This window comes from Vulpes lagopus, chromosome 16, assembly GCF_018345385.1.
Source record: "Vulpes lagopus strain Blue_001 chromosome 16, ASM1834538v1, whole genome shotgun sequence".
In the NCBI taxonomy this organism is placed as follows: Eukaryota; Metazoa; Chordata; class Mammalia; order Carnivora; family Canidae; genus Vulpes; species Vulpes lagopus.
This window is the reverse complement of record NC_054839.1, coordinates 3,342,694-3,363,204: the sequence shown is the minus strand read 5'-3', so window position 1 is coordinate 3,363,204 and position 20,511 is coordinate 3,342,694. Positions and strand designations below refer to the sequence as shown.

Here is a 20,511-nt window from a genome sequence, read left to right as displayed (position 1 = left end):
TGCCTGTGTGTCTGCCTCTCTCTCTCTCTCTCTCATGAATAAATAAATAAATAAAATTTAAAAATAAAAATAAAAAATAAAAACACTGAACACCCCTTGGGCCTTGAGATCTCAGGTACTGTGTGTGTGTGGGGGGGGGTTTCAGTGACTTCTGGCATGCAGGTTCTCCCTGTGACCCTGCTGGGGACCTGTCTTCCAGCAAAGGTTCCTGCTCTGGTGCTGGGGCGTGGAGATTCTGGTATTCCGCGTGGGGCACCCTTCAGAACATAGCCCACGGGAGCCTCTGTTCTGCTAGCCTCTGCGATTCAACACAGGCCACTGGGGGGCTCTCAGGAAGGACAGGTGAGGTGGGGCGGGGTGTGTTCTTTGGTTTCTACTTCTTGTCTTTCAGTGAGAGTCATGGTTTTCCTTCCATGCTGGAAATGAACTGTTTCTTTATCACCAAAGACCTGGGTTAGAAGTCCCAGCATCAGAACTAATCCAGAAATTTGGACTGAGATGGATGTGGGGTGCATTCAGCCAACTGACCCATCTCAGAGCAACAAGATGACCTCAGATGACCTGACGTCAGGAGCAACCACTGGCCATTTGAAAATGTGGGCTGAGAAATGCTTGGTAACTGACCAGTTACAAGCAAAACTCACCTGAGATTTGGTAATGGAGCTACATCTAAAATCAAAATGGGGGGCACCTGGGTGGCTCAGTGGTTGAGCATCTGCCTTTGGCTCAGGTCATGATCCCAGAGTCCCGGTATTGAGTCCCATGTCAGGCTCTCTGCAAGGAGCCTGCTTCTCCCTCTGCCTGTGTCTCTGCCTCTCTCTCTGTGTCTCTTATGAATTAATAAAATCTTTAAAAAATGAAATAAAACAAAAATAAAATAAAAATGGTTCATCCTCACATTAGAAAGACAAAACGAACCATTTTTTCTATTAAATTATAAGTATATGCATCTGTTTTTTCTGTGGTTCTTATTCAATCTACTTTTCTGGGTCTGTGATGGTAATACTATATATAATTTACAGAAGTGCTTTTCCTGTTCAAGAGTATATTTTGCCTTACATGACCACATTGTGATTTTTTTATATAAATATCTTAAGAACCTAATAAAATTAACCATACTGCCATTTCATGAAATGCGAATATCTGCTCAAATTATACTCTGTGCTTTCATATTTTTCTACTTAGGTACATGTTTACCAGTGCCATAGCCAATGGCTTGTCTTTAAGCACACACTTCTGTTTAGAAAGTTGGGGTATTTATATATTCTTGCCTTTGAAAATTTTATAGTTTAATTCATTAATTAATAGTTTTCCCTTTTTTATGGAATGCTTCACAAATTTGCATGTCATCCTTGTACCGGGGCCATGCTAATCCTCTCTGTTATCTTTCTAATTTTAGCATACGTGCCGCTGAAGCAAGCACTAATTAATACATTTTGAAGTTTTACGCTTTGTCTTAAGCTAGTTGTCATAATCTTATAATAATGTCAGAAGTCAGACTCTTCTTATATCTGATATTTCCAATCATGTAAACTTATGTTTTTGTTTTGTTTTTGTTTTTTTTAAGATTTTATTCATTTATTCATGAGAGACACAGAGAGAGGGAGAGAGAAGCAGAGACAACCGTCAGAGGGAGAAGCAGGCTACATGGAGGGAGCCCGACGTGGGACTTGATCCTGGCACTCCAGGATCACGCCCTGGGCTGAAGGCAGCACTAACCCGCTGAGCCATCCTGGCTGCCCCAAACTTACGTTTTAAAAATGTATAAATGCACATGTATAAATGATAATTTTACACAATTGTACCTAATATATCTGGTGGAGCAAACAACCAGAAAACTTTGCAAGTATTATCTTGAAGCTAATGAGAAGAATGGATGTACTCGAGTCACATTTTACATATGTACACAACCCTGTTTCTCTGCATGCATCTGGGTAGATACATAATGATGTACTGCCCACGATTTTCTGAGCATGAGGAGTGAAAACCACAACTCAGTTGTGTATTAGAACCGGCAGGAGTTCTTCCCGTCGAAGGAAGCGATCTGATGATAGCAATGTTGTAATACAGTCTGTGGTGAGTTCTTTTAAGACACGATGTTCTGTTCTTGTCACAATCTAAGAAAATAATTTGTGAAAGAAAATGCAAAGAAATGAACATATATGGCTTGCAAATGTCAAGGGAGAATAAGGACGTACCTTCTTAAAGACATGCTGCCTGAGTGTTAGAGGGACCCCAGGACTCCGTGTGCACGTGCGCATGCGCCCACATGCCTGTGGGTAAGTGTGTGTGTGTGGGGGGGGTGCGTGCATGCATGTATTTCTACATTCATAGAAGATGAGCCAGAAAGTGCCCATTGATCTGAATTGAACTGGCTTGAACTTGTACACACTGGAATTGCATGAAAGGCATCCCCAGAGATTTTGGAGGAAATGAACCAAAACCCCTGTTTCCAGTTAGGGTGGAATTAACTCTATAATTGAGTCTGGCACAGTGACTCTGCGAGCTAGGAATTTTGATAGATGGTGTTTGTGAGCTAAGCCAGGCTGGAGTTTCAACATAAATGACATGCTTGTTTCCAATTTCAGAAGAGTTAAATTCTAGAGCAAGGATGTCTTCATTTCTCTTTCTCCTTCTCTTCCTCCTGAATTTAGAAATAACTTGCAATAGAACAACAAGCAGGAATTTCTCAATGGATTCTCCCAAAGCAGTGACAGCTAACAGGAGGAAAGCCTGCCTCTCGAGGAGAGAGGGTGGGAACAAACCCAGAGTGACCCTGCAGCAGCCTACTTGGGGGTCATGCGAGCATCCCAACTCAGCCACATGGGCCTTCCAAGCAGCCCCTTCGAGGGGCCACTAGCCCATTTCCCCCTGGTTGCAGACAGGGAACCCCTTGATCCCAGGTCACCCCACGGGCAGGCAAGAACATGAGCATCAGAGGTGCCATAGGCAGTCAGCAGGCTCTGGGGACCCAGTTCGGTTCTGGGGAAGATGCTCTGGGGGCCAGGCTTGGTGTGTGGGAACTCCTCACACGAAGGCAGAAGAGCTGCTCACGGCACATTCAGGACAGCTCACTTGGCTAAGACCGAGCTCTGTAGTTTGAACCTGGCTGCTCCCATGTAACGAGCTAGGGAAATTTTCACCCTTCTAGGACTTGCCTCATGTATAGGAGGGAGATAAACATAGCAGTTGTTGTGAGGAAAACATGACGAATTGAATGGAAAAGCTTAGGGCAGGGCCTAGCACTTACTAGGACTAACAAGTGGCTTTCTACAGACGGTGTATTTCATCTAAACCTCTCAGAAGGAAACAGGGCCTGGAAGTTTTGTCAGCCAGGGGGCTCGCCCATTCCTTGAAGGGAAGAAGAGAGCCATCTGGATGGCAGCAGAAGAGTGTCTTCTGTGGGAAAGGGCAGGAGGTGGCAGGTCACCCTGGATGACTGCACCTAAACCCAGAGTTCACTGGACTTTCCAAAACCTAGAGACAAGAAAGGAGATGGCTGCTCCCCACTCACTCCCATTTTCTCTTCTGCATTTTCTTTTAGACAGAGGCTTCTACTAATCCAGACAACAGGAATAAGAAATTGGTCTAGTGGTAAAATTCTCTTTGCCACTGGATCCCATCTTGGCTAGTTTTGATCTGAGAACTCTGCCCCACATATGCTGCAACCAGAAGAAAGCTCACGACGATGAGGACCATGTCCTCAGCAAGGTCAGCTGCCTCATGTTTTGCAAAAGCCTCCCTTAGATGTCACCACCTCACCCATGGGAGAATTAGCTGTCCGTTTTACTGGTGACAACCAGAAGGAACAAGCAAAGCATTTGCCTTCCAATGTGCCAGCCAATAGCCATGGAGTCCAGCACCCAAGGAGTCAAACACCCAAGAGGTGAATGAGCCTCAGTACCATGGCCCATGCCTGAGGCTGTCCTGCCATCAAAATCCAAACACTGCGTTTCTACAGGGTCCTGAGTCTCAGATTTGCAAGGCTTTGATTTGTATTTTTAAAAGAACTGAGTCCTATGAAAGCATTTATATTAAAGATGAAATTATTTAATTTGACAAAGGAACGAGTCTCAGGAGATTCAGAGGGAAGCAGGCAGGACTTGGCACATTTCCTTTATTCTCTTATCTTAAGCCCTGTATCAAAGAATGTAAACAAAAGCTTTTTCTTTTATATTTATGTGCATCTGTCTAAGTTGGCAATATCAATATGCTCCACACGTAATGGTATATATTTGCTTACTGGGATAGACTGGATTAAAAACTGTTCATCTTTCTGGATGGGCTCTTGCAAGCTACAGATTCAGAAATCCTAAAAGCAAATCTTACTAGGGCAAACACATTTTCTCTCTAGCAGTGCTGTCACGGAAGGGAATGTGCTCTGGGACCAGTGCCCATACATTTCAGCTATGATTTTAGAACATCATTTTAAAACAAATATATACATATATATACACACACACATATATATGTGTATATGTATGTATGTGTATATATATATATAAAATCTCTAAGTTCACTCCAGCTCAATTTTGATTTTGGTAATGGCTTGCCAACAGTAAGGAAGAAATTACAAGTGGATCTGGTATTTGTCCCTGATGAATGCTGGTGCAGATAAACATATCCGCTGTCGATGACAAGCACGCGAAATTTCTCATCACTGCTTTAAAACAACGATGGCCGCAGCTCAGAAGCCTCACTTGTGGATCTCAGGGGATGGATCTCGAAAGTACACTTCAGCAAAGGGTATGTTAAAAAGAGTCAAATTCCAGAGAAAATGGAGAGAATCTAATAAATATACATAGATTTTTTTTGCAGGCCATGAGTCCATTTTAGATATCAAATATTTGTTGCAAAATGGTCATTGCAGTTTTGAGCCTGCTGGTGGTGGCTACTGCGTGCAGGGCATATTATGGGAACAGAGGAGCGCTACCCTGGGATTCATCCAATTCAAGCATATAACCAAAGTGCTTGATATAAATACAGGAAGGATATCCAATGTTCTCTGCAATCCTTGGTGCTTACATACATATAGCCTGTGTCTTTTATAGTGCTGGACCTCTAAGTAGGACTAAACTATGATTTGTTTGTTTGTTTGTTTGTTTGTTTTTAAGAGAGAGAGGCAAACAGAAGGAGAAGCAGGCTTCCTGTGAGGAACCTGATGAGGGACTCGATCCCAGGACCCCTGGATTTCTCCCTGAGCCAAATGCAGGCACTCAACCACTAAAGCCACCCAGGCACCCCTAAATTATGATTTTTTAATGTAACCTAAAGTATGTCTGTGTTTCTAAGTTTCTCTCTCTATATATAGATATGTGTGTGTGTGTGTGTGTGTGTGTGTGTACACACACATACACAAATGCAAAGATTAAGAATTTACTAAAAATTTAAAGTAGTGGTATTACAGAGCTAATTAAAATAGTCATATATATTCATAGGGAATTACTGATAATAAATAAGGTATATTTCACAATTGAGTATTACTGAGTCACCAAAATAGCGTTGGACACAGTATCTGATAAAGGAAAAGATGTTCCCCAAATAGTATTAAGTGAAGATAAGAAAAGAAGGTTTCAAGTATGATTGTCTTTTTATAAAAATAAGTGGACAGAAGAATACTGTAATAATAACCCCCCGAGATTGAACTGTGATTATCTCCAGGCAGGGGGATCACCGGATGTTTCTTCCTTCCTTTAGTTTATCAGCATCTTGTGCTTTATTTTTATTGACTATATGTGGCTTTTATCCTAAGAAGAACCATCAGTGTGCCTTCAGGGTTGAAGCTGGGCAGGAGGCCGCTGGCTCCTGGGACAGGAGCTTGAGATTTCCAAGTAAGCTTTTGACAACAGGGGCAAGTTGCAGAACTTAAACACTTTCGATCCCAAAGGTGTTCCTCAGAAAGCTTGTGCCATCACCATGCAGTCCCCTTCTCCAGGCAGACCTCCACCACGGAGCCACACTCCCAAAGCCTTGGGTTCCCGGGCTCACCCATCCTTTCAGCCAGGGTGATTCAGGCCCTCACTGCCCTTCTGTCTTCTTTCTGCCCATTCAGTGTGGAGGCAGAGAGAAAGAGTCATTCAAACAGCTGCCAGAGGCACAGAGAGCTATTTGTATAACCAATGAGTTCTTCAGGAAAAACAACAACAACAACATACTTACCAAAAAAAAAAAGTCTAAGTCAATTGTGTAGGAAAAATACTTTGAGGCACAAATGAGCAAGATAGTAAATAAGGTCTTGCTCTTGCCAGGTGCCCTGATGAAGCCCACACTCCCAGCGGCAGCAGCAGCAAACAGGCATGCTTGAGTGCTCTATGGCCTGTTTTTTCCTTTCTTTCTTTCTTTCTTTCTTTCTTTCTTTCTTTCTTTCTTTCTTTCTTTCTTTCTTTCTTCTTCTTTCTTTCTTTCTTTCTTCTTTCGTCTTTCTTTCTTTCTCACTTTCTCTCTCTCCTTTCTTTCTTTCTTTTTTTTTTAATTTATGTTAGAAAGAGACAGAGAGAGAGCAGGAGTGGAAGGCACAGAAGGAGAGGGACAGAGAATCCCAAGCAGACTCCATCCACACCGAGCCCAATGCTGGGCTTGATCTCAAGATCCTGAGATCCTGAGATCCTGAGATCCTGAGATCCAAGAGTCTGACATTCAATCAACCGCCCCACCCAGGCATCCCTACATCCTGGTTTCTGAGCACCCTGCCCTAAAGAGAGGGCCCAGCAGACTCAGGCTGCCCTATATGGAGAACGTGGTGCAAGCAAAGCCAGCTTCTGCTGGCCCTGGGCTGGGGTCCGACTCAAAGGTGCCAGTTCGGTGGTGAGTCACCCCGTGGCCAGGGCCTGAAGTCCCTCACCACTTATCGTACCCATTCTGTGAATGCCATGGGTTGGACACAGTCTGCACAGTGAAGAAACAAAACTACACAATCTTCTGTTCCTGCTTTCAAGGAGTTCTCATCAAGTAGAAGAAGGCAGATGTACAAACACATACTTCCATAATGCATGGATCCCAGAAGTGGGTTTCACAGGTCAATGAACTAAAATGGGCTGAGGCATAGACATTAAAGAAAGAAAAAGCAAAAAGTCCAATTTCGGGTTGCCAGTTAGGACAATTTTCAAAGTGACAACAATTCCTCTCCCCTTCTTGCCAAATACTAACATCATCTCATTAAAAAAAAAAAAAAAAGTTTGTATTGTGAAAAAAAAAAAAAAACAGGAAGGACATAATCTCAAAATATAGAACAGTCCTTGCCAGTTAGAAAAGTTACTCTGACCTACCACTCTATCATTCTATCATTCTCAATGTCTAGGACAGTCATTTTGCCATCCTGCCAGGGCTTAGTGAGCATTCCCGATGTAGTAACATGGCACCAGGACAGAACCATGCTCTTGGGTATGTTTGAGAGGGACCTTTGCTGGGTTGGATTTGAGTCCCCTCAAAATACATATCTACCCAGAACCTCAGAAGGTGACCTTATTCGGAGAAAGGGTCTTTACAGATGTAACTTTAAAATGAGGTCATATTGGATTAGGTGGGTCCTCATCCAGTGGCTGGGGTCTTTCCAAGAAGAGAAGGCAGAGGCACAGGGAGGATGTTCTTGATGAAGGAGGCAGAGCCTAGAGTGACACATCTTCCACCAAGGATCCATGAGCATTGCCAGCAGAAGTTAAGAGAGAGGCATGACCAGATTCTCCCCCTAAGTCTCCAGAAGAAAGCCCTGACACACTTTGATGCTGACTCCTGACCTCCAGAGCCATGAAAGAATTTCTGTTGGTTCAGCTTCCTGCTTTGGGGCGCTGTGTTGGGCAGCCCCAGGGAACCGATATGAGGATGTGGTTCCACAGAGAAGGTCTGTAGAGATGGGACATTTGCACCTAAAGAGAAAGATACCTTTCAACCGCCAAAAGGGGAGGTCAAGGGTCAAGGGACTGGGGGATCCAGGACACTGGAACAGTATGAACCAGGGCCCAGGCAGCCTGAATATAGCAGCGGTGGGGTGTGCTGGGCACAGGGCAGAGCAGCCCAACTGGAAACCGGGTTGCACAGAGCAGGTCATGGGGGAGCAGTCGGAACTATACTCGGGTACTGGGTCTCAATCCTGCAGCCAGTAGAGACTCTGGTACACTGTTCACTTACCAAGCTGACTGCTATGAGGCCAGTCGTTTCTCAAGATTGGAAGGAAAAGGTTTTTTTTTTTTTTTTTTTTTTTTTATTATTTTTTTTTTGGGGGGAAGGAAAAGGTTTTAATAAAACTTCTGAAAGTTGGAGAAGTGGTCAGATCTACTGGGTGACTCTTCTTATGAAGGAACCTAATCGTTAGACATGACCTGTCTCTTCGAAGTGTGACCTTTTTCCAAGATAGATGCACATGGTCTCACAGCCATGTGTGTGTGAAGGAAATCAGCAAGTCTTACTGCACTATTACTCTCACCACCAAGCCCAGAGCTGGGCACCTATGCTTCATTTTCTCATTCATAAGCTGGGGATCCTCGTCATCATCACCATCATCAAACCTAACTCATAGTCTTATGGTGACAATTGAATGAAATTATGTGTATATATATAGCACCGTGCCCGGGATGCACATAGTAAATGCCAGCTAGTATCATGTTTATTATTCTTTCATTTTTATGAGATAAATTATTTGATAGAGAATGAACACCATGGCAGAAAACCAACTGGAAAAATTTATGATACGTTTGACTCAAGAATAATTTGATGTGGTCATGAAAGGAAATGTAATTCAGATTCCTAAGAGGGGCTCTGTGTTCATACACCCTGCCCGGGGTGCAGGGGTGGGTGCAGGGGACTTGGCCACACTCCCAGCTAGGATGTCAGAACTTTCCTCTAATGTTGTTCTCTTACAACTTTTCCTCTGCCTCATTTGTAAGCAATACCAGCATATGTCCCAGGATCCGTGTCACACTGAGGTGTCCTTACCTCAGGGTGGACTCAGCAGCTTAGACCATCTTTCTCTGGTTGCACAGGTGAACAAAGTTCAGCAGGTCACTTCCAACCCCGTTGCCATTGTTCTTGCCCTTGGGAGGTTTCTCTTTTGGGGTCCTCACCTTTCTTGGACAGATTGGCAAAGAGCTGCATAAATTAAAGCCAGCAAAAAATAAATAAATAAATAAATAAATAAATAGATAAATAAATAAATAACAAATAAATAAATAAAAAATAAAGCCAGCACCATTTGTCAAAAAAATACAAACATTTACCCTACCAATATTTGCCTTTTAATTTTCTTCTTGCTTTTGGTTTTTATTCATTTAACCATTTTGCATTTCATTTTTACATAATTGAATCTACTATTCCCTCTGCAGTTTCTTCTATCGATTTATGCTTAGAAAGCAGCCTTCTGAGGCTGGTTGTAGTTCTACTTATGTTTTAATTTAGATCCCTTTTATTTTTTTATTTTTAAAAAATATTTTATTTATTTATTCATGATAGACATAGAGAGAGAGAGAGAGGCAGATACCCAGGCAGAGGGAGAAGCAGGCTCCATGCTGGGAGCCAGATGTGGGACTCGATCCCGGGACTCCAGGATCACACCCTGGGCCAAAGGCAAGTGCTAAACCTCTGAGCCACCCAGGGATCCGCAATTTAGATCTTTTTAAATTTTATTTTGACTCTCTAATCCTTCTGGATTTTTTCTGTACTTTCTTTGAAGTAAAAATCTAAATATTTTTGTCTATTGCTTTGTTGTGTTTTGACAAATATTACCTATATCCTAGCATTATTTACTAAAAATGTCATTTTTTGCTTGATTTTTAAAATGCCAAAAACAATAAATAAATAATACAATAAAATAAAATGCCAACTTGACCAGATGATTAATAAATTCTTTATCTACAAGCTATCCTCTCTGATGATTGTGCTGTAACAAACCTCCCAGGGAACCAGGCTTTCCCATGGTGGCTGCCTCACCCCAGCTGTATGCTGCCCCTTGGCTAAGAGGGTCTGGGCTAGGGTTCTTTTTGCTGGCTAACTGGCATTTCCTGAGTAAACATTAATTCCACCTGCATCTCAGTGAATAAGTCACTGAAGACTGGGGTGTTTAGCAAATGTACAGCCTGGGACAGACTGAGCATGGCCAACACAAGGGGCCCAGCGTCTCGATACAACTTGTTTCAGAAGGCCACTGCAAGAATCCTGACAGATCGCCTTGGGCTCCGGCCACACGTGGGCAACAACTGACAGACTGCCTTCACCTGCCCAGACAGACTTTCAGAATCTACCTAACGGGTCAGTAAGAAGGGCAGGAAAGGAGCCAGGGGACCACTGGACGTCCACGCAGTAGAGGATGTCAAACTGCAGATTCTACGTGGAGGCTCCTGGGTGGGTGACTGCCACAGTGCTTCCATCTGGAGTCGAGACAAACATCTATTCCCCTGTCACCTCCGTCCCCACTTGCACCACCACAGACATTTTTGATCAATCATCGACATGCAGATCTGGGGGAGAAAGTCTCTTATTCTCACCGATCTCCATGCCTATTAATCCTAATAATAGGCAATCCTCATGCCTATTAACAGGGCATAATATGGTGAGCTTTTATTAACACTGTTCTAGAAATCAGCTGAAAGTATTAAAGCATTTGTTCAGGCCTTCCTCTTCTCTGTGTTACTTTCTCCTTTCCAAAAAATTCCCTCCTAAAGCCACTGCATGGGTTGGAGCTCAGTAGATGTCTATGCTGGGAGGAATGAGCCACAGAAGAGCACATCTGAGGAGCTCCTGGAGCCTAAGTGGACATGGGGGCATCCAAGGGGGCATGGTGCCACCATAATATCAGAGCCCAGTGGGATGGCATGGAGGTAAAGGCTGGGGCTGGGGGCATCCAGAGGAGCACAGTGCAAGGGATGGGGGCTGGGACTGGGAGCCTGAGCAGGGTGAAGGGTGACTCTGTGTGGAGGGAGGTAGGCTCCAGACAGGACAAGGCAAGGAGCAGAACCGGAGGAGCCAGCAACCAGACAGGACGAGGGGCCAACAGCCAGAGCCTGCATCCATGTGGAAGGTATGAGTAGTGCCGGGAGAGTTTATGGGTGAGGGCAGTCCAGAAAGGGATGCCAGAGCACTGACAGGTGGGAGGAAGCCCCCATGGGGATGTGGTCTAGGGGGAGGCGACTGGGAACTCAGCACAACAGTGATAGTAGCTAGGGAGGCTCACTGCTGGGGACAGAAGTCGCAGCTGCAGACAGGGGCAAAGCTAGGGCCCTGTGTCCTGGATTTGAACCAGGGATGCTGGCATGAACTCGTGGTTTTCAACATAAATAGATATGTCTAGATGCAGGCATGGATGTGAATGTGCGTGTGTGTGCCCTCTGGCTCCTTCCCCTGAGATCGGGTGCCCGGGGCCCAGACTTTGCTTCTAAATCCTGTCCTCCCTGCAGAGATGGCATCCTCTGAGCCTGGTGGAGGTGAGCCCACAGGCGAGGAAGGTGACACAGGCCAGCCTGAGCAGCTCCGTGTCAGAGCCTCCCGAATCTGAGAGCCTCTGAGCATCAGGAGAGGTGATGATGGCAACAGAGTGCAATCCGCTGAATGAAACGAGGACCCGGAGTCTCTGCTGAGGGAGACAAATATGGAAATGCACAGATGAAGTGTTAGACTAGGAGCAGGACGTGTTCGGGCTTTCAAGGCAGATCCCCACAGATACATATTAATCGCCAGGGAAGGGGAATGGGAAACGGGCAGACACCACCTCCGTCCAGTGACCAGAAAGCACCGTCAGTAAAGAGACGGATCGCTCCCGGGTCCTTCCTGCCAAATACACGACCCAGACCCAGTCCCCGGCACTCATCGGGCAGACCCGAGTTCTCCCCACGGCAAGTCCAGGGAGCCTAAGGAACGTTTCTAGAACAGCTGAGTGCCACAGGTGGTTCCAAAGTGGATCCTGTTGTTCAAGAGGACATTTTTAGGGCAATGGGACCGCAGTCTAAGGATTTAGGGGAATGACATCCTGTGGCTGCTCCTCTGGTTTCCTTGGTTCCACTGCAGTTGTTTGGGGGAGTATTCATGTGTTTAGACAATCCACGCAGAAATACTGGGGGTGATGGGACATCGTGTGAGGTGATTCGTTCTCAAAAGTTTAGGAAAGCACTTATTTGTGCTATGTTCACAACTGTCCCGTGGGGAGTTTATGGTTGTTTAAGAGCTCTGGCAGCCGATCCAGGGTGCTTCCCTGCAGGGGTTGGGGTGGGCGGCTCGGGGGGAGCAGGAACTGCTGGTTCAGCAGCCCCTGTGCCCCCACCCCCAGGCACTCCTCCTCCGCTAGCTCTGGCACTGGCCTGGAGGGGTGCCCAGAGCACCAGAGCAGCAGCCACGATGACACAGGCACGCTCTAGAAGGCTGGCACAGGGTGCCAGCCTCACCCCAACCCAGTAAAGGACAACAAGCCAGACAGATGATGCCAGTCAGCTGCCAACTTGGGAGGACGGGGAAGGCTGAACGGCTCCCACAGACAGGGCCAGGAAATGCGTGTCCTTGGAACTCAGTCCAGCGAACACCCTGTGGGAAGACATCAGAGGATCTGAGGACCGGGGAGAATGACAAGGCTAAAAATAACTGGAGTGCACGGATGCTGGGTACTAAGGCCTCTCCTGGCACTACTTCCTGTGACCATGGTGGGCGTCCCACAGGCAAGGGTAGCTGGTGCCGCCATGGGCCCGCGGGACGTGTGACCCGCATGATCACTTTGCAGCATCCACAAAAACTGGATCTCGATGCCATAGGCCTGGAACTAATACAACATTGTGTGATCATTCCACCTCAACAGAAGCATTAAAATAGAGATAAATAGGGGCACCTGGGTGGCTCAGTGGTTGAGTGTCTGCCTTTGGCTCAGGGCATGATCCCGGGGTCCTGGGATCACGTTCCGCATTGGGGTCCCTGCAGGGAGCCTGCTTCTCCCTCTGCCTGTGTCTCTGTCTCTCTCTGTGTGTCTATCATGAATAAATAAATAAATAATATCAAAAAAAAAAGAAATAAATAAATGAACGAATGTACAAAGTGGTACAGGTCATTGTATGGTTCGGTCCTTGGGGTCACCCTAGACAGGGGCCATTTCTCTGGCTGCAGTGAGGAGGCCTAGACGGCCCAGCTCCCATGCCCACCTAAGCCTTGTGGCGCGATCCACGCATCCTCCAGGGCCTGCGCTCACCTCTGTGCAGCTGCAGCATCCTCACCAGCACACTTTGCCACAAGGTAGTGTGAAGTGGCAGGAGGCCATGGGACAGGCTCTAGACCTGGCATGATGCTAGCAGGCCCTCTGTGGTCCTCCTGGAAGCAGACAGCCCCTCCTGTCTGAACCTCCACTGTCCTCCCTAGGCTCTCCAGGACTCTGGAATAGCGCAGCCTAGCAGGCAGAGCCACATCTGGTCCTGCAACTGAAGCATCCAACTCGGGGCTCCCGGCCCAGGGGGCTTGTTTTGGACTTCCCCATCTAGCTGCGCCTGATGCCACACACGTGGGCCTGGGAAGAGCTGGGGCCCTGGCGACAGCCCCACCCAGGCTCTCCGTTGCCTCTTGTACTGCACAGAGAAGGAGGCAGGGGCGGGACACAGAGGGCCTCTGCATGGGGCTGCCCTCCCATCCCTTCAGAACACTGTTCCAGCACATGTCTTAGGGCCGAACTGAAAGGCTGGAATAAGAAGGCCGTCCAAGGCCTCATCCTCCACACCTGACCAGGAGCCGGAGCTCCCTACCTCTGTGTCTGGGGCCCTGGTCCACCAGGTCCTTTCTCATCCTTCCCTCAGGGAAGCCCTCTCAGGGGAGGAAAGCCACATCTCAAAGCTTTCCTCCTTCTGGACGGCCATGTGGTACCATGCCGGCTGCTCTGGGATCAGAGAGGTGTCATTCTACACTCACTTCTTTTCTGCTTGGTGTGTACACTCACATGTTTGAAGCAGACGAACATAAAAGGAACACATAAGCTATGAAGTACTGTAAAAACCTAAGGCATAAATACTATTATCCTAGTTACTTGTAGGAGCATGAGGTGGAGTACACAATGAGGACCAAAGTTACTCCTTTTATCTCCCTAATAGCCACTTCTTATAACTGCGTGCTGGTCATCTCAGCCCCTTCTGGAACCTCTGATTCCTCCGACCTCCCCATCAGCCCTGCAAAAGGCCACAGTTCAAAGGCACCGCTGGAATCACAGAGCGCCCCTACCAATATTATTAACAGTGACCCCAATAAAGCCGTGCCGAACATTCATGATTTTGCCCAGTATATAACAGGCACTTTGATTTCTCGTCATTCACAGCCATTAATCCTCCTAAGACTCTGACTGTCTTCAGCAGAAGCCATGGGTCACTTACTGCATCTGAGATCTGTAAGGGCCAGAGGTGGTTCTTCCCAGCCCTTGGTGCTCACTCAGTCAGGCACCCTGGGAACTTCTGGGAAATGCAGGCCCGAGGGCACCCAATCTGGTCCTTCCAGGTAGGTTGTCCCCTCTCCGGGGTCAAGAGCTCTGCAGGCAGGTCTCCCCTGACTGGGGTTGGAGGATTTATGCCCTCCTCCCATCTGGGTCAGTGATATTTTCAGACCTTTATGGAAGGCTCCACTTCCCTTCACAAAAGCAGCTTCATGACAATTCTAGAACAACACCCTACATTAGCCCAGGAAGTGGGCTCTGTCCACACGGCACCAATCGATGTGGACATGCAGTCATCAGATCAGCGTGTGTAGAGGTTGGAAGAGAAGCAGCAACCCGGAGGAGGCCCTGGCTTAGCAAAGATTAAGTGCTTGTGGTCTCTTTAAACAACAAACTCCGAGTTTTCCCAGCTCCATTTTGGCAGCTCTGAGAAGCTATCACACAGGTTGTCCTGCCCTGTTGGCAACATTCTCTCCTTTTAGTTGGTGCCCATCCATCCTGGTTGTAGACCACTGCCTCTACCTGCTTACCAGGGCTGTTTGAATTCAATGTCCACGCCCCGCCCCCCCCCCCCCCCCCCGCAGCCTGTTCCTCCCTCCTCTCTTCCCTTCCTCCCTCCCATCACCTCTCCCCCCTCCCTCCCTCTCCTTATTCCTAAATAATACATAGGACTATGAAAGGAAAGCAAAATTCTTTCATCAGCTCACTATGAAATTCACTCCTTTGTGATTTTGTTTTTAAAAAAAATATCAGAAAGGGAGACAGAACATAAAGACTCCTAACTCTGGGAAACGAACTAGGGGTGGTGGAAGGGGAGGAGGGCAGGGGGGTGGGGGTGAATGGGCGACAGGCACTGAGGGGAGCACTTGACAGGATGAGCACTGGGTGTTATTCTGTATGTTGGTAAATTGAACACCAATAAAAAATAAATTTATTATAAAAAATAATAAAAATAATAATAAAAAAAAACCCTACGGAGCAGATATGCATTCCTCTATCAAAGTCTTCAGGTCCAGGCCGATTGTCTGTGTAGGTCTCGGTCCCTAAATCCATGATGACCTTGTCTATCTGGTTGGTCTCAAAAGCTCCCCCCCCCCAGTTAGAAGCGAGGCTCACTGGGGGCACGTGCACACACCCCACGTGTGGGGCCGCCCAGTAGGAGCCAAGGACCCGAGGAGCCCACACCCCCAGGGCCTCTCAGGGCTCCACAGGAACCGCGGTCGAGCTGTTCCGCCACCAGATCCATTTGGCTCTATTTAGGAACTAAGTACAGGAAGGTAGTTATTGTACAAGATTAGTTTCCTGTAGGCCATAAATTGGCAGTAGCAGAAAAATACAGGATGAATTTATTAGCGTGCAAGGTCAGCTGAAAGGAAGAGCAGGCGGCGAGCACTGTTTTCTTTCTTTCAGCTCCCCTCCCAAACTGCAGCCAGCCTGGAAAAGACCCTCTAACTGCTTAATTACTTCTTAATAGTTTTAAGCAAATTCAAAAGGCTGCCAGGTCGGGGAAGCCTGGAGGCAGGGCTGCTGGAATTTGTCAGGAATGCCTGTTTGTCCCGGTGCCTCCGACACCTGATTAGAAGCCCCTACAATCTTGGCTCTGTGATGGTTTGTTTGTTGTTTTGGTCTGGTTTGCCTTATTTGGTGTTGATTGGCAAGGTATTTACTTGGAAGCTAGGATTTTACATTTGGGCATAAAAGAACAGCTTCTAACAGTTAAAAAAAAGAAGTGCCTCTTCTTTGAAAACACATGGTTACCCAGTAGCAGAAAGGTGGGATGCACTCCTTATAAAGACATTTATCCGTGCAAGAGAAAACCAGCCTTCCTTACCTGAGCCTTTCCCCTGCTAGAAACATAACCCTCCCTTGCTCCTTTTGATATTTTTTCAAATGGCTTAAAGCTGTCAGGTAAAATTAGGCCCCACTAGTCTGAGATGAAGTATTTGGATCCGGTTTTCTAGTGCTTTTGCATGAAAGGTTGTAATTCAAATTTTAATTATACTGGAGATCTGCTGTGAGTTCTGGGAGATCCCTCCTCCTCCCTCTCCTCCTCCTCCTCCTCTCCCTGCTCCTCCTCCTCCCCCTCCTCCTCCTTATCCCCCTCCTCGGTTACTAAGAGGCCCTAGTGCCCCCTGTCTCCAGAGTCTGTGCATGCCCCTGCCCTGAGCCCAGGCGGGACAGGCAGAGGTGCAGGGAAGAGGGGAAACAGGCCACTCCCCTCCACCCCTTCCTGGCAGAGGAGAACCTTGCTAGGAATGTGCTTTCCTAATTTCTTCAGGAAGTGCAATACTTTAATATAGTAAAAAGGCGCGGTGATCAACATGTCCTCACATAGGAAGGGCCCAAGTAACATTGGCGAAGTGAGGGAAACCCCCTACTGTGCCCTAGGGCAGCACCTGCTAATGCCTAGAAGCCTTGAGGGGTGCTGTTGCAGCAGACAGATGGAGGCCCAGAGCTGCACGCCCACTCTTGAGTGCAGAAAGGCTGCTGTCTGGAGCTGAGACGCTATCCCTCAAGCTCAGGGAACCGTAGTGCTTCTCCAGGGGACCCACTGTCCAAGCTCTGCTGCCCTCATTAACAAGGCCAAAAGAACTCCCTCCTAAGGACGAATCTTAAAAGAGAAGTTCTAGATGTGCTCCATGGCATCCTTCCCCAGAGCTCAGAGGAAGGGCCCCAGAGCAGATGGGTCAACCTCAGGCCCAGTGCCCACCCACTCTGCCCTGCTGGGCATCTGAGGGGCTTGAAATACTCCCACATCCCATGATCTGTTGAAGGATTGGATACTAGTAGCTTGGCTAGACTCTCCCTCCTCCTTCACGTGGGCCTGGAGTCGGTGCAAGCCCCAACTGTATCTGGCCTCTGCTGGAGTCTCCAGGCCAGCCCAGACTCAACTTCTTGGGATCTTCCCCAAGCCAGCTGTCACAGTGAATCCAGAAATTGAGGGGGAAGTTCACATCCTAAACCATGCCAGAGAGAGACTTCCCAAGGCCATCTGAGGCCAAACATTAGTTGGCAGTTTCTTCACTGATTCAGGGAGGTTAGTCCCTACCCAGCCCAAACTCACGGCCCCATAACGGGATGGCCTTTCCTTCCTGTATGTTTTTTTTTTTTTTCTCTTTTTTTTTCCTGTATGGTTCTGATAGGTTTCTGCCCGCCTTGCTGGCCTTTCCTTCCTGTATGGTTTTTTTTTTTTTTTTTTCTCTTTTTTTTTTCCTGTATGGTTCTGATAGGTTTCTGCCCGCCTTGCAAACCTCTGCTCTTCCCCCAGTTCCCTGCTTCGGGGCTGCTTCCCAAAGGCTGCTGTGTAGCCAGCTGCCACATCCCTCTGAGGATGGAAAGTGGAGACTTTTGCTCCTCTGTCAACCCGCAGAGGCTCCTCGCCTTGCAGTCTGCGGTGACAGATGCAGCCTCCAGCTGCCACATGATGTCACCGGCCGGCTGGGGCACCTGCAGTGGCTTGGACTTGCCTGCCTCTTCTTAGCCAACACAACCCTCCCTGTGCTCACCCACTGTGACGATGTACCAAGTGGGTCCCATTGAGTCCCCAGTCATGTTCAGGGGAGAACCCCTCACCCTCGCACAGCTCACAAAGCCATAGACCCCACCAGGTACTCAGTATCAGAACCTCGCCGGACTGCACACCTCTGAGGCTGCAGCAAGGACAGGAGGCAACAGAATCTTCAGGACCACGAAGCCACGAAGTGCTCCCGGGGACTCTGCTCTATGTTTTGAGAGATTATCAGAAACAAGAGATTGATTCTTGTTCACCACCCCACCCCCACCTGTGCACATGCACTATGGCTGGCTCTTGACCCAGGGAGATCGTGTGCTGCCCAAGTCAAGGAGTGAGCAAATGTTCTTCTCATCAGTGACTTCAGAAAATCCTGTTTCCCCAGCTCAGAAAGCACAGCTCAGGGAAAGCCTGAAAATAACCATGCACAACCAGCGGCAGTCACCCATCACAAGGGCACGGTCAAAGCCATTTCCAAGCCAACAGAACAGACAGACCCAGGCAGGATAAGACACCACAGCAGTGTAGCACTGAGTGAATGACCCACCAAAGAAACACAGGCACATCAGTGGGTGAGTTCCAGGCATTTCTGGCCTAGGATTTAGTACATTAGGAAACAGTATATTGCATTGGTATATTTCAAAAAGACCTCCTTATCATAGAAATGAAGGAACAGGAGCACCTGGTGGGGCTCAATGGTTGAGCATCTGCCTTCAGCTTGAGTCATGATCCTGGGGTCCTGGGATTCAGTCCCTCCTCGGGCTCCCCACAGGGAGCCTGCTTCTCCCTCTGCCTAAGTCTCTGCCTCTCTCCCTCTGTGTCTGTCATGAATAAATAAAGAAAATCTTTTTAAAAAGAGAGAGAGAGAGAGAGAGAGAAAGAAAGAAATAAAAAAAAGAAAAAAGAAAAAGAAAAAGAAATAAAGGAACAAAATGTGGCACACTGTACACTGGAATATTATCCAACCGTTAAAAAGAGGGGGTCTAGATATATCCTTCAGCATGGATGAGCCCATGTGAAAGAAGCCAGACACAAAAGGCCATTAATATATTATTCCATTGATTTGAAGTATCCCAGAATTCCCAAATTAATAGACACAGAAAGTAGTTTAGTGCCAAGGGCTGAGGGTACAGAGGAATGGGGAGGGAAGTCAGAGGGATGTAAGGCTTCCTTTTAAGATGATGTCAATATTCTGGAATTAGGCCCCATTCACAGATGCACAACTCTGTTATCATACTGAAAACAATTGACTTGTACAATTTAAAAGGGTGGATAATATGATACCTGAATTATACATTAGAAGAAATAAAACAGGAGGGCCAGTGGCAGGTGGAAACAGAAGTGACCCCCCTCGTCCATTCTATCTCCACACAGGGTTTTAATGCTATGCCACTTTTATGCAAGACTCTCTTCCGGGGCAAAGGGCACAGGTTTGGATTAGTAGCTGGTGTCACAATAAAACTATCTAGAGGACTGGTTTGCTCGGTGTCTTGGCCAACTCACGTGTCCCTTTTGAGTTTCAGTTTTAATGAACCTGTAGTGGAGTGAGGAGGCATCTGGAAGGAAATGCCAACTTGGGCAAGACCTTCGTTGTTTTGAATAACTTTGGCCTGGACACCATGCACGTCTGTCCATTTCAGTACAAATCCCAAACTCAATGAAATGTGCTTTCAGTTAACTAGTGTCAGGGGATTTTCACTTTCCTATCTATAGGAGAGGGTTTCTTTGCCAACTTAAGCTGGATTTGTGGGCAAGCTGATTTCCCAACCCAGATATGCTGACTCCGTGTTCTATTATGCACATTCCCCAGGCCCTGATGGCAACACAGCCTCTGGCTGGGAACTCCAGTTTCCACATGAGCAAATGTTGAGTAAGAAAATTATATTTCTTAATTGATTAGACTCCAAGGATAGATATACAGGGGAAATGGCGTGGTGTCCCTATAACCTCAGATCTGGAAGACATGGAGTGGCCCCAAATGAGGTGAGTATAGGTGTAGACAAAGAGACCCCATTCTACCCCCCATTCTCAGGTATTTTAATGGATCCACCCTTCCACATGGTCCCCTATAGTGGCAAGTAAAAGAAACAAAACCACAGTTGTCAGGCCACACGCCATGTGAGGACTCACCCAGCTCCCTGGTTTCATGTTATTCATACAACCAGCTGCCATCTTCACCCTAGTTATCTGTATGCACATCCATCTTTGCTTCCAGCCTATCTCTCCCCCTCCTGTTCTTACTGTGTTCACACCCTACATGGCCCCTGGAGGGCCAGACCCCAAAGGAAACAAACAAAAGAGTTCCTCCCACTTCCTGTTGACCACTGCCACAGACACTACCTATGTGTCAACCCTTGAGAAGAACAGCATGCAGAGTGTGGAGTGATGGAGGGTTCCACTTGCTCCCTGCTCAGGGGCTGGCCAGTCTGTATCTTGGCCGTCTCTGAGGGTCCATCCCACCTGCCCTCCCTGAGATTCAAAACCCTAGAAAAAACACCTGCCACATAGTAGAAATGGAACCTGTGTGTGCCAAAGAAATGAATGGAGGTTAAGAGCATTTTAGAGCTTAAATCTGAGGCTTAGATAAAATTACATTGTAGGCCCCCAGAGCTTCCTAAAGACTAAGAACTGT

General features: G+C 47.1%; 1 non-coding gene across 1 annotated transcript; it reads right to left on the bottom strand.

The window, feature by feature from the left end:
• Positions 1 to 1,315: 1,315 nt before the first annotated feature.
• Positions 1,316 to 1,423, bottom strand: LOC121477211. The gene has a single exon (XR_005984140.1). It is a non-coding gene; the product is annotated as a U6 spliceosomal RNA (small nuclear RNA).
• Between the last annotated feature and the right edge of the window lie 19,088 nt (positions 1,424 to 20,511).